At 39.9% G+C, this 12,120-nt stretch overlaps 1 protein-coding gene across 4 annotated transcripts in view; it reads left to right on the top strand.

The window, feature by feature from the left end:
* The window catches only part of PLCB4 (phospholipase C beta 4), a 207,040-nt gene that overhangs the window by 74,658 nt on the left and 120,262 nt on the right, over positions 1–12,120 (top strand). The gene's annotated exons all lie outside the window — the stretch shown is intronic.

Consider the following 12,120-nt stretch of genomic DNA (forward strand, 5'->3'; position numbering starts at 1 on the left):
TAAATTCTGAGATAGCTGTTAGCATTATTTCCACAATGAGAGCCTGCTCAGTTTGTGAGGGAATAGTCGGGGTCGTGACATGTAGATGACGAGCCTGTGAAGAGGAACGTCATGAGGTAGCAGGTGGAAACACACTTCTGTACAGCAGGGCTTCCTAGGCAGCTATTAGGATTCCAGAAGCACTCCCAAACTGCAGCTTAACAGAATTGTAACATAGCTTTTGCACTTGCCTAGCTCTTGTTTGGTTCATACTAACCTCAGTAATTATCATGACAACACCAAGCCGACAAAAAGAGCAGCCAAACATTCCATCTAGTTCTTGCTCTCACTGAATAGGAGACATCTTCATGATTGAATTTTGAACTCTGTTGCTGTGGATGAGTGTCATGCAACAGTGGCAACAGATGAAACTGCTGAGGTGCAAAGCCTGCATTACCTGGAATTGCCTTTTTCACCCATAAATAGTTTCAGCTCCAGGCCAAACAACTCAGCATTCTCCCATCTCATATTCCCAGCTATTTTGGTTTTCCCCTTTGCCATTGCATGTGATTCAGGTGTCACTGATCATGCCTAAACTGAATCTGTTTGTTACTATTAAAGATTAAATTAGTGATTAGAAGAGTTGAAAAATGTTACTGTTTTCCTGGAAATACAACTAGTGCTAGGCAGAGCTTACTAATACAAAGTTGAGAAATTGTGAGTGGATGTTGTATTCCCAAGGGGTGAAATAGTTGACAATAGCATGGCAACTGACAAACAGCAACATAAGTCTTTTTTGGCATTCATGTGGGGCCAAAGAAAATACATGCTGTTCAGAAATCAAGTGGATAATGAAGTGTTTGGCCATAGTAGAACAACAATATCTAGGCTGTCCTGGAGTTCAGAAAGCATTTATATTGTTACTGAGCTGCACAACAACTGAGCTGCAAACAACTGTGGTTGGTTGGTGCATATGGATGCATATGTGTGTGTATATCCTAAATGAAAATGTGTCTGCAATTATTTAAACTTGAAAATACCAAAAGTGATTAGGTTACATTTGGACTTACTTTTAGATTAAACTGCCCCTTAAGAAGTATAAATAAATATTTTTTTGAAACCAAAACAAACTGCAGCATTAGAGTCCAGCGCTAAAACTCTCATGAGATTGTGACCCATGAAGGCTCATCTTAATCAACTGCGTTTGAGTTCTGTAATTAAGCCTTATGATGGCCTTGCTGGCTTTGAATATTTTGTGCGTAGTTTGGAAGCCTGTTTGAACTTTTCTTGGAGCAAAATAGGTTTTTTGCAGCAATCCTGAAAGTAAAAACCTGCACGTGAGGTCCTTGAAATAACAGGTATTAGAGAACTTCCTTTTATTTTAGTTCAGTACACAAGATTGCACAGTGGATGAGATCTGTTTAGCACAGCAGCTTGTTGGAAATACTGAGAATGAGAGCTTATATTCAATAAGCAATTTTTTAAAAATACAGAGTTTAAAACATTTCAGCTGCTGTGTCTGATGCTTCTAGTATAATAAAATGACACAGTGACTTTACAGCAATTAAGAAACTCCTTGTTTTGCTACACCCTTGGTCCTTCAGTGTGAGTTGCCTAGCAATGTCAGGCTGCTGATACAGCCAGAGCTTTTGCCTCACAAGGATATGTATGTCACCTTTCTGTCAGATGCTACCTCTTTTGGTCCTCAATCTCTTCCGTAAATGCTTGGAAATTCAGTTGTCTTTTGTGGGTTTTTTTCTTTTCTTTTTCTCCCTGCTGCTTCTGTTTGTTACAGTTAATTGTTATAAGACCAGAATGAGACATTTTATTGTGGTGAGAGAATGAGTAACAAAGCAACCAGGACATGTTGTTTGTTACAAAAACTTGACTACCCCCTTTGTGAAATTTAACGTGAGTTGCTACAAAATAAATTACTTGCCCTTTCTTTCTGTTTTTCAAGTATGTCATACCTTGACATTCTCTGCTACAGGCAGTGTTTTGTATTCTGTTTGCTGAGCTGGTGAAGTCTAAATGTTTCATAAAAGCCTCTTTGGGAGAAGGAACCAAACAATTTCTCCTTCATGCTAGCAGCAAGGTTATTAAGGGTTCCTAACTTCTTACTCTCAGCGGTAGGAGCCAGAGAAAAGGAAGGTGGGCCAGACTTGCAGAATTAGGAGGGGCGGGGGGGGGGGGGGGGGGGGGGCGCGGGTAAACACAAGCAGCAATGTATTGCTCTAGTTCTAATCTAATTTACTGAGTCATTTTTCTGGTTGAAAGGTTTTGTATTCTCATGTTGCACTGTGGTTCCATAGTTTTGAGGCCATCATAAAAATGAAGGGAGGCCTGGAGGAAAAGATACAGAGATAAGTGTAGACAGCAGTCCTACTGCTGTCTCTCCTTGGACATACGTGCCTGGGTTCCAAGGGTGGAATTTTAGTCAGAGTTAGCGGATTAGATTATCTATGTGTTAGCTTGGTTTTGTGTTATTTAGAGCTTGTTCTTATGAATGTAATAAGTTGATTATACAAACTCATGAAAGGAAAACTCATCAGGAAAACCATTTAACACAAAAATACTGCTTATGGCTTAACGTTTCTGAGCGCCAAACTGCAGAAGAATATTCTGAGAAAAGTGTAGTTACATGCTTGGTCTGATCAGATACGCTCCCCTAGGTATCGCCTCATGGTCACCATTGGTGGCAGAAACTTTGCTTGGGCCTTGTATGATCATTGTGTTACTGGATGGATACTTCTTTAAGAGTTAAAATCCAGTGTTTTGTTGCTTCTCTTCTTTTCCAGGCAAAAATCAAAACTGCACAGGTGACGTTACATCATTAGCAAGTGTAAGGCACAGCACACACCAAACTACAAAGAACTCCCAGGGGGAGCAAAAGACATTGCTGTCTAGCATTTGCTTTCCTCTCTTCTCTTATTAGACAAGCTCTGTTTGTTGCCATCCTGTTGACTCTATCCCTGTAATCAGGGAGCACAAAGAAAGGGGAGTGTATTTGGTTCCTCTACAGTGAGAAAAAGGTTTGAGCCTGCTGTGCCGCCTAAAGATGCACGCTTGTAAAACTGACATCATTCAGTCTTCAGGTTTTGATGAATTCACTCCTCTTTCCCCAGCACTTCAGTAATAAGAGTGCCACCATGCAGCTGCCTTGATATTTCTGCTTGTTAGTTGGAGAAGGGACAAAATTAGAGCGTGTGGGGCTTTGAACACCTCAGTTACTGGCTGAAGATCCCAGTTCAGCATCTTATTAATCAGATGTATGTACCATCCTCTTTTCCCTTTCCCTCATAAAAGAGTAGGTATGCAAAGGGTGTGATGCTTATGAAGCATGCAGAGGGCTTGTTAATTAACTGAGGCTTGTCTGGAGACCAGTGCTAGCAAAGACTGTATCCTACTATTCAAAGACATAAGAGTCAAGGCCTGTGATCTCTCAGATTGGTTCCCTATAAAATAGAGCAAAGCTCTCATTCAGGGGCATGTTTGTATCCCCTTATGAATTGATGTGGACTTCTCTACACAGACATTTTTGGGTCTCTAGAGTTTCACTTAGCAGCTTACTCATTAACAAAAGAACTCATAAATTCAACATAAAAGTTGAAGGTATCAATAAGTCATATACCAAGTTCAGCCAGTTCTGTATAGTGCACATCTACATGCTGCTTGGATGAAACAAGCAATCAAACAACAAACCCCAGAGTTGAGAGTGTAACTTGGGTGTTATTAGCAATTAGCAGTGTTACTCAAGTTAGTCAGCCTGTTAACAACCTGGTATTAAGATATTTCTGTTCTACCATATTACCATAGTAACTTAAAAAAACCCAGCCATACAGCAAGCCCTGGGACTTCATTGAGTTTTGAAGTGGACAGATACACTACAAAAGAAGTTTTCTGCCCAGGACAGAAATAAACTGTGATCAGGGAACGACTTGTAAGAGTTAAAGTTGGGAAGGTCAGACCTAAGTAAATAATGTAGTGGGTTTATTTTTTTTTTTGGAGATGTCTAAGTACTTGCAGCTGTAAGTGGAGGTAACTCCTTTTAGTACTGCTGAAAATGACTGAAATAAGTACAAATCCTTATATACTATTTTAATTTTTTCCCTTGTTTTCTTTTGCCTGTCTGCCTTTGCTTTTTTTTTTCTTGCACGTGTCTCAGAAAAATTTGTATGGCAATTTATGTTAATTATCCCTGGAAATTCATAACAATGACTGAATTACATTCAAGAAAGCAAGTTTTAGTGCAGCGTGACACTTGCAACTATGCAAGTCTCAAACCTCCTTTTTACAGATTACTTTCTCAATTTTGGTCTATAAGAAGTCTAATTATTTATATATATGTATAACATTATGCATTTATATACACCCAGGCAGTGTATTTTCCTTGTAGAAACAATTTGTGTACATGGCTTCTTGCCAAGAAAACAGCTTTCCTGACGTTTAGTATATCTCTGTCTCAGTCTGTCTGTTTAACTCGGCACAAAACTCATTTGCAGAGGATCTGTTCACTAGGTAAAACATCTCTGACTAACTACCTTGACCCTGTGCTGGGGATGTTAGTCACGGAGAGGGGCTGCGTTGGTATGGAGAATGAGAAAGAAAAACCCAACATGACCCATCTGGTTGCACTCCACTTAAAATGGGCATTTCCCTCATGGCACCCAAAAGTAAATTTTAATAAATACCTTTAGAAAGGTGTCTCTGCTTTGCCCTTCTCCCTTCTTGTAAGGGGATAATGCTGTGCAGAGATACAGCAATTTTTAGGAGCCTGGTCTCCTAGCTTTAATAGCCTTCTAACATTCAATACAGACACATCTTTTGGGGTTTTTTCAAGTCTACATCTCGCTCTAAAAGTAGGTAATCTTTGAACCTCTGTATTTTAGCCTCAACTGGAAAAATAGTTCACCTTATGTATGTTCTGATAGGAATGAAAGCTCTGTTTCATAGTGGCTGCGGGAATTATAACTCTTCAGCTGGGCTCACTGGTAAAAAAGTACAGCCAAAAAATGAGATATAAGATCTTTTGTTGGACTACTTTTGAGTTGCTCCGGGATGACAACCTATTTCAGGCCAACAGTCATTGTAAGGTTTCTGTAGAGATTAATGATGTTAGAGGAGCAACATCTGAGTGCAGTTTGCTAGAAAACAAGGCTATAATGTTATAGTGGAGAAGTGAAGTCTTTGCATTTTTGTAAACTCATAGAATAGTGAAGCACATTTTCTCAGTGGATTGCAATTTGCTTTTGATTTGTGATGAAATTTTTTTTTATTTTGAGCTGAAGTAATGCTTTTGCAGTTTGGTGCTTTTCCTGCGGTTTACCTCAGTGCTGTAAGTGATGATTTCAGTACCACCTCATATCCCATCTGTTTTAGCTTTGATTGCTGTTCTCTTTACTTGCATATTTTGTGTATTCTCGTATTACCTTATTAAACTCTCTGGCATTTTCTTTCTGCACTGAATTGCCTTGTCTTAAGGGTGATGCCCAGGTTTCCCTGTGAGTATATTTGCAATGCATGAGCATCAATATCGGAGTAAATTACATCTCTGCTGAGTTTTCTGAAACTTCAGAGCTGCCACGAAGGGTATTAGGCATAAGAGAGGGGAGAAGTGGCCAAGTGAGAAAATATAAAAGTTTAACAGAGGCATTAGAATTTGAAAACTGTTACTATTGCTTGCAGTTTTATAGAGATTAAAATGCAACTCCACTGTGGAGAGATTACTGACCAAGGAACTGAGTGCGTTAGAATTAGTAGTGAAGGCGTAGCAGTTTTGCATGGGATTTTTGCAAAGGGAGGGATTAGGAGATCTGACGGTGCCTTGATCCCACTGAAATTTTGTAGCTTTTTAGCAGTTCCTGAATGGGAAGCAGGCTCTGAAAGCTGGTTCCCTATTATTACCTGGGTTTTTTTTTTCAGTTCCACAACTGCGGTTTTGCTATGCATTATTTGAGGGATTCTTGTAAAGTTAAGTTTACCAAAATAACGGTCAAGAAGCAGTACTTAAATTTGGCCAATTTTTCAGGTTTGAGCAGAAAATGGGGAAAAAAGATTTATTGAAAATAAGAAAAATGAGGGGGGGGGGGGAAGCTTAAGATCTTATGTTTAAGTTGATTCAGTTTTATTAGTAAGCCACTTGTTGCTTCTGTAACTGCCTGTAGAAAGGTGCTCGTGCATACGTGTACATGTACTGAAGAATAGTCACAATAACAGTAATGATGGTAAACAATGTCAAGTCTCTGCTTTGCCTGTTTTTCTCAGAAGATTATTAAACAGAGAACAGTCTTTTCTGGAGCATCTACAATGCTTCAGTCACTATACTTGGCTCTCGTTTCTTAACTGTAACAGAAATGTCTTTTGTGTAGAGGGAAGCACCAGACTATGTAAACTTGCTTTTATGACTTGCACAAATTATCAAAATGTACTCATATTTTAGAAAATTTATTTTTTAGAAAGCAAAGTGGCAAAGAACCTCTGAGTTCAGATCCTTTTATGTCTGAGTTCAGCAGAAAAGGAATTTTTTTCTCCCCCAGGCCAGTTTCTGAATTCCTGAAATGCAAAGCTTACACAGTGAGACAATGGCTTACTCTAGTACAAACCAACTGACAGTTCCTCGTGAAAATCAGGACAAGTTAATACATTCCACATGTTCTCTGCCCCAGTTTTTCACATTGATTATTTTGAAAAGCTAAGTAAGCCTATCTTTATTTTTCAGGAAATGTTTGGTGCCATTAGGCAGCAATGCTGTTGAAAAGAACAAAGCTGGAACAGCTTTTGATAATGTCCGCTGAGAAATGGCCAATTGCTATACAAGTGATACGAACAGGACTGTTTGTTCTCACTGGGTGCTGGGCACTTGAAAACTCACGCACTTCACTCATGAGCCTAAAAAGGAGTGAAATTCTTCTGAAGCCTTAGGTATTGAGCCATTTTGGAAATCTGTCCTTGTATGTGTAATACAAGTGTATGCTGTATGACTGTTTTACAGTAATGCAGTTACAAGTGTCTGACCATTACCTGGAGGGCTGAAGCTTTTGTGTATTGTTTGACTTTAAAAAAGGGGAAAATCTGTTACGGGATTATGTCCTATGAAGCAACACGGTCTTTTTGCAGGTCTGGGCTTAGCGGGTTAGCGAGTTTCATACTTGGATAGCAGGAGTTACCTCGGTGTGGGAAGTGAAGCCTGGGTAAATCAGCTACAGGCTGCAGTCTTGTTATTTCCTGTGAGAGATCAAGGTTTAATGAAATGTTCTGTAACCTGTGACAGTGTTGAAGCACCTTTGTATTTGTTAAATGGACAGAGGAAATGCAGAGTAGAGGAAAGCTATGGAGAAAGAATATTGTTCCATAAGTTTGTAAGCACATTCCGTCAGGAGAACAATTTTTCACATCTACTGAGTCATGCAGATGGTTGCATAATTGATTGACTCTTTATATGCAAGTATCCTCCCATCCATCGAAATTTCTCCCTTCGAACAATGCCTGTTGACTCGGTTCTGTTACTAGCATACCATGTTTGGCAATGTTTTGGTATGCTGAGTTTACTTGACCAAATATGAAGTTCACTTAACCAAATATAAAGTAATGGGCTGACAAATACAGAGATAGGAGTCACTAAGCTTGCAGCAGGGCATGGCATCTTTTTCATATTACTGGGGTTTTGGTATTTTGCTGTAAAAAAGAACAGTTCGATGTCTGTTTCCACCTCCTCCTGACCTGTCACCTTTTCTCTTTGCCCATTGTGCCAGTTGCTTTGGCAGTGACAGAGCCTTTTTTGGGTACTGATCACACTTTTACTGGTGGACTTTTTGCTAGTGGGAGGCACCACACTTGTTGGGAACAACTGATCTGTGACAGAAAAAGAAGGAAAGAGGGGGAAACCTGTGCCTAGGCCACATTTAGCAAATCCTTCAGTTCTTCTTGTTGTTGTTTGTAAAAACTGATTTCCCTTTCCCCCAAGAAGCAAGAGGGAGTTTATTTTCTACAGTAACCTCACAAAACTGGTACTGGAAAGGCAGATGCATAAAGCACAATCTAAAAAGGAACATCAGACCATCTGCCTTAAACTGTAGCCGTGTCAGACCTTAGTTGGCAGGAATAAGGAGAGGCTCTAATTGTATAGGAATGAGAGCTAGGACTTCTAGTGTTAGGTGTCTCACGTGGACAGTCTGCAGTATGAGGCTCATAATTGCAGTTTTTCCCTTTAGAGGCATGAATGTTGTGCCATTCCAGCCCAGCATTTATACATGGCAGTGGACGTTTGTAAGCGCACGCTCTGCAAATAGCTGTGTGGCTGACGGCTTGTTTACCCTCAGCATGAACATCTGGATGCAGAGTTTTGCAGGTGCAGTCAACACACAAACATTTTTCCCATGCTCTTCAGCCATCCCATCGTTTTAGAACAGGGCCCTGTAAGTTGATATCTGCTACTCTGAGTTTTTTTCAATCAACTTTGCTATGCCGCCATAATACTGTTTGTTTGCTGCAGGAGTTTTCAGTTTTAGGATCAAGTAACTCAATTAGTCCAAGGTTTTTATATTGCCTACATCACGTAGAATACCAAAACCTAAAAAGTTACCAGTTCTTTACATACTCTTAAGAAAGAAGCATTTTTTATTAAGTATTGTTTGATCTATGTTTTCATGTAGTAGCATAAAAAACCCTGATGTGTCGGTATGTTCTTCAATTTATAAAAATGGGTGTTTTGCTTCTGCATGGGAAAAAAAACCCTCAAGTTAGTAAAACAGTTACCTTTTGGAATTTGTTCCCTATTAAGAGCCTTGGAGATGCTCTAAAGTATGCAGAATGAATGACCTCTGCCTCTTACAGTTTGTACTCAGTAAGGTAGTCAAAGTGGTATTGAGTCAGTGATGTCCATTCTGCATAGAAAATCATCCAAGTTTGACAAAGTTTGACTTGAAAAGACTGTTCCTTGTATACTCAGAGTTTTACACCTGAATTCTTCAAAGATTTTGAATAGGTGAGCAGTGAGCATGCTACGGCCTCTCCCTCTCTTTCTTTGTCTTCATAGCACTAATCTTGAGGTAGGAAAATGTTAAGTCTCTATTTCTGCTGTAGAACTGCAGCATAAGCAGGGTTGCCTGGGGTGGCACAGAACCTGCAATCAAATTGGAAATTGAACCAGAATTTGAACTGAATCTTGGTAGGCATTGCCTGTGAGAGGAGCCTCCCTGCCTGGTAAGTTTTAAATGGCTCACGAACAGTCAAAGATGGAAGGGGCAGGGGGGAGCAGAAATTGGAATAAATGGTGGAGTCAGAATTTGAAGGACACGATCAACTTCTATTTGGAGAAGGAGACGAGGGATGAAGAAAGTATGATGATAAAGGAGGAGAAGAAGAAATGAGGTGGGTATGAGAGTTTGGAAAGGAGGCAAAGTGGCTTGAATAACAGCAGAGGAACTTGACAGTTCAGCAAAACAGGGAGTCTGAAGAGCTGGGGGATGTCTGAACAGATGAGAGAACAAGCAGAAGAGGGAGATGGTTTGGGGGGGGGGGTGTGGAAGGTACAGAGAGGGCACTAGGGGTTTATAGATACAGAGCTTGAGAATACGAGAGGAGAGCTGCCTTACCTAGTGATGTTCGATAATGATGAGTGAAAATTAGTTTCCATCAAGTTGGAATTGTGATCTATCATAGAAGAGTCGTGGCGGTTAAGTCAGTACATTCTTCCGTCCCTCTGTTACTGTTGCTCTAGAGAATTGCCTGCTTCATCCTAGGGACTGTGAGGTGTGGCTGCAAATGGTGTCAGAAAGATCACCAGAGGATAAAGGGCAAAAAAAGCTCAAATATAACCCACATTTAGCTTCAACTCTGCTATTTCTGTTTCAGTCCTAAAAATATGGCTTCCATGTCCAAAGCTTGTCTGTTCTCTTTTCAGCTATTCTCTGTTAAAGTTACTGCATAATATCTGTAAGCTTCATCTCACCTAAAGTGCTGTACTAGCTTTGTCAGTGTACCTCATGCAGATAATTTGAAACCTTAAAAACTGGTAGAAATATATAGCTTTTTTTTTTTCCTTCTGCAGTGTAAGTTTTTTGTTTTTAAAATCTGTGTGTGCACTTCTCTTTTTTGAAATCTATGGGAAAACAGTGAAGAAAACAGCAGGGCCACATGAGGGAATTCCATATTTATTTTTGGCATTTAATTTCCATGAAGAGGAGGATCTTGTTGACGCAGAACTTTTCTGTCTTTTTTTTTTTTTTCAAACTTGCAAATGTTATGGAAGCATTAAAAGTTAGTTCCTTGTTGTCAAGATTCCAAAATAGATGTTTGTGTAGTAGATTAGAAGTAATACTTGTGTAACTTTGAAAACAGCTTTGGCTGGTGTTTCATAAGCAGGATATGAAGCTTTGTCATCAGAAAGAGTTTTGCTTCTCAGGTGCATGTTGCATATATAGAATTGATCAGCTTATAGACAGACAGTATACCACAGTGATTGAAGAGCCATGTGCAGATCATTAGTAGTATAAAAAGAGAGATATGTGCAGTTATAACTGTTCTCTTTCTCTATGTAAAAAATGGTTTATTGTAGCTAAGGTCTGATGTTTGAATTATCATGATTTTACCATTGCAAACCTCAGAAGAAGGTGGCCCAAAACTGGAGAATTAGAGCTTGGGAAGATAAAACATCATATACAGGAAAGGTAATTATTGTATTTCAAATAAAACCCTCACCTGCACCATCTGAAAATCTGTAGAGATATCATTTACCACCTGTGGGAAATGACTCCAAAATACTCATTCTCAAAGAACATTGACTGAAGAAATACTTTAGCTTCAACCTCCCATTTCTTTTAAAAGAAAATATAAAAGCAACAAATAAGCTGTAAGAGGTCCCTTGGATTGCAGGGTCACTTTCTTCTTTTCCAGTTGGTGGTTAAGTTAGCAAAGTCAAGCAAAGTGCTGGTGGTGGTAGTGGAGAGAGGGGACAAGGGGTGTTAAAATGCGCTATCCTTTTGAACACAAAATTTTTGGGGAGCAGGTCTGTTTTGAGGTGGGTCAGCACAGTGCCTACCAAACCCCAACAGCAGCCAGGATTTTGTAGTTAGAACACTGTCTGTGAGACTTGCACTGTGGTGAGGAGTGATGGAGAACTGAGGATCAGATTTTACCAGGCCTCTAATTTAGTTAAAAGCACTTCAAGCTAGAAGCTCTGCTGCTGAGGCCCAGGCAAGGGTCTGCATACACACTGGTGATTGCTTCCTTTCAGCTCTGCCTGCAGGAGATGCTGTTTGCTGTTGAGACTTAAATCATCCCTGAAAATGAGGCTGTCACGAACAAGCAGTACTTGGTACCTCATAATTCTGTATTATTGGGCTAGGGGTTACTGTTCTGTAATAGATAAATAGAGAAGTCTGTGGTATTTCCAAGGACTGTCACAGCATCCATAGAGGCTGCGTGCTGCTCCATAGCACCTAAAACCTAGCAGATCTCCTGAGTTCAGCTTTGACTTCCCTGGTACTTTTCCTGGTCGGAATCACAAAGATAGTTGGATAAACCCAAGAACAACACCTAATTTCCTACAGGGAAATTGGAATGAGGGTTGGCTTCATTGCTTCTCTTGATCCAGCTTTTGCAGTCCACTTAAATGGGAGTCTGATTAGACTCTTTGTGAGAAAATTGCATATTTAAGTGTAAAAATGGCAGATGTAGCTATTTTCGGAAGTCTACCCGCCCATCCTTGGACAGCTAAAAATGGCTTGTCTTGCCTCAGACAGAGGGATGACAAGATGTGCAAGCTAGCTAGCCGCTCGGGCCAGGCTGTCTTGCCCCTTAAAGATTATACTGCTGGAATTCTTTTAAATACTGTTCTGCACAGAGTCCATGCAAATTAGCTAATTACCAGCCTCTGCACAGGCTTCCGTGAGTGCTGAATAGTGGAACAGAATGATTTAATTTCTCTAACATATTCTCTTGGCACTTTTGCATGCAGAATATGTTGCTCTAAAGTATCCCTTGATACTAGATCCTTGGCAGTGTTCCAAAAGGAGTTCAAGTTAAAAACCATTCAGTGTAATTCAAGGGTTGGTAAACCTAGATTTGTCACCTTCCCTGCATCAGATAATTCTACCGTTCGTAAATCGGGCTTTCCTCTTGTCTCACAGAAGTGAAGAGATG

This window comes from Nyctibius grandis, chromosome 1, assembly GCF_013368605.1.
Source record: "Nyctibius grandis isolate bNycGra1 chromosome 1, bNycGra1.pri, whole genome shotgun sequence".
In the NCBI taxonomy this organism is placed as follows: domain Eukaryota; kingdom Metazoa; phylum Chordata; class Aves; order Nyctibiiformes; family Nyctibiidae; genus Nyctibius; species Nyctibius grandis.